The 2,179-nt window shown below is 36.7% G+C and overlaps 1 pseudogene; it reads right to left on the bottom strand.

The window, feature by feature from the left end:
* Nucleotides 1-471: 471 nt before the first annotated feature.
* Nucleotides 472-1,548, bottom strand: LOC120860710 (annotated as a pseudogene).
* Nucleotides 1,549-2,179: the final 631 nt, after the last annotated feature.

The raw sequence follows: 2,179 nt of genomic DNA, 5'->3' as shown, positions 1-2,179 counted from the left end.
TACATATGTTAATGTGCGTAAAGTTTCCCAGGTGTGATACATAGCACTTCTCAAATGTGTTTTACTATAGAATCATTATTTCTCTACATACCCACCATCTCTGTATAGAACCAGTTAGGAAAACAGTTACCCATCTTTGCTAAGACTTAGTGGATGCTTACATTTCTGCCCACCAGTTTATATCAGTCTGGAAACTTTACCATTCCCTGATTATTTTAATTCCCAGTTGAATAATATAAATAGTTATTTACTGAATAATTGAGAGTTATGAATAAATTTTACACAGCTTATCCATTTGTTATCACACCTGGGTTTTCTGGCCTTGGCAACATCCTCTCTTCTTTGCTCTTTGGGTGTAGAGTATATGAATGGTTTTACATTCCATTTCAATAAACTTTAATAAAATACTTATAACAGGTTCAAATGGGAGTCAATACTGGTAATGAAATATTTAGGTTGCTGCAAAAGTAACTGTGGTTCGGACCCTGAATTTCAATTCATTATAACTAGGCTCAAGCACATCTTTATTAATGAAAATAGGAACCGTTACAACCAACACATTTTTGCCAATAAGAAATGTTTGTTTATTCTTGTAGCATAAAAATCCATCCTTCAGGATTCAATGAACTCTTGGACTGCATTTTCTGCATCTTGCTGGTTGTGCAGAATTTTCCCTGCAAAAAGTTGTTGAGATGCTTGAAGAAGTGGTAGTTGGTTGGTGAGAGAGAGGGTCAGGTGGGTATGGCAGATGAGGCAAAACTTCATAGCCCAATTCATTCAAATTTTGAAGCATTGATTATGCAATGTGTGGTTGGGCACTGTCTCAGAGAAGAATTGGGCCCTTTCTGTTGACCAATGCTGGCAGCAGGCATTGCAGTTTTTGGTGCATCTCATCGATTGGCTGAGCATACTTCTCAGAAGTAATGGTTTCACCAGGATTCAGAAAGCTGTAGTAGATCAGACTGGCAGCAGACCACCAAACAGTGACCATGCCCCTATTTTTGGTGCAAATTTGACTTTGGGAAGTACTTTGAAGTTTCTTTTGGGTCCATCCCTGAGCTGGTCATTGCTGGTTGTCATTTGAAATCCAGTTGTCCTCGCACATCACAATCTGATTGAGCAATGGTTTGTTGTTGTTGCATTGAATAAGAGAAGATGACATGTCAAAATGACGATTTTTTTGATTTTTAGTTCATGAGACACCCACTTACTGAGCTTTTTCACCTTTCCAGTTTGGTTCAAATACCAAATGACCACAGAATGGTCGGTGTTGAGTTCTTCAGCAACTTCTCATGTTGTAAGAGGATCAACTTCAGTCATGGTCCTCAGTTGGTCGTTAACTTTTGATGGCTGGCCACAACACTCCTCATCTTCAAGGCTCTCATCTCCTTTGAAAAACCCCTTCAACCACCACTGCACCATACATTCATTAGCAGTTTGTGGGCCACATTCATTATTGATGGTGTGAGTTGTCTCCACTGCTTTATGACCCATTTTGAAATCGAATAAGAAAATCACCTGAATTTGCTTTTTGTCTAGCATTTCCATGGTCTAAAATACATATAAAATAAATAGCAAGTGATAATTCATTAGCAAAAACATAAAACAATAAATGCACATTAAAATTATGTAAAACATAATCACCTTTATTTAAGAATGTATTGCAAAATCAAATGTCAAATTTCAAAAATGCAAAACTGCAATTACCTTTGCACCAACATAAGTACACTGTTAAAACATGTTTCTTAGGAGTTAGAGCATGGGTGAACCATATCTAGATGTAGAACCAGTGCTGCAAAGCACTTCACAACCAAAATCATGTAGAAAAATATTTTATTTGAAGCATCATTATCTACTCTTAAAGTAGGATAACATTTTTTACCTGTGGAAGCTTCTTTTTTCTCTTATACTTCTCCTTCTCACTTTATCCCTTCAAGTAGATAGTGAACCCATTACCTTAGAGAAAGAAAGCAACATGTCAAAAAGTAGAAAAAAGTGGTATCTTCAGGGCTTTTGATTTCCAAACGTTTGATTTCCAAACATTTGATTTCCAATCTCCTTCAATCCACTAAGGAGATTTTATTTGATGCCTTTGAAGCAAACAGGGATAAATTTTTCTGCCCTGGATGAAAAGAGATGGAGCAGAATTATTGAGAAGCAGGACATAAGAAGAACCTAG

This window comes from Oryx dammah, unplaced genomic scaffold, assembly GCF_014754425.2.
Source record: "Oryx dammah isolate SB20612 unplaced genomic scaffold, SCBI_Odam_1.1 HiC_scaffold_11164, whole genome shotgun sequence".
Lineage (NCBI taxonomy): Eukaryota > Metazoa > Chordata > Mammalia > Artiodactyla > Bovidae > Oryx > Oryx dammah.
Note: the sequence above shows the minus strand (reverse complement) of the source record. Positions and strands in the feature narration are given on the sequence as shown.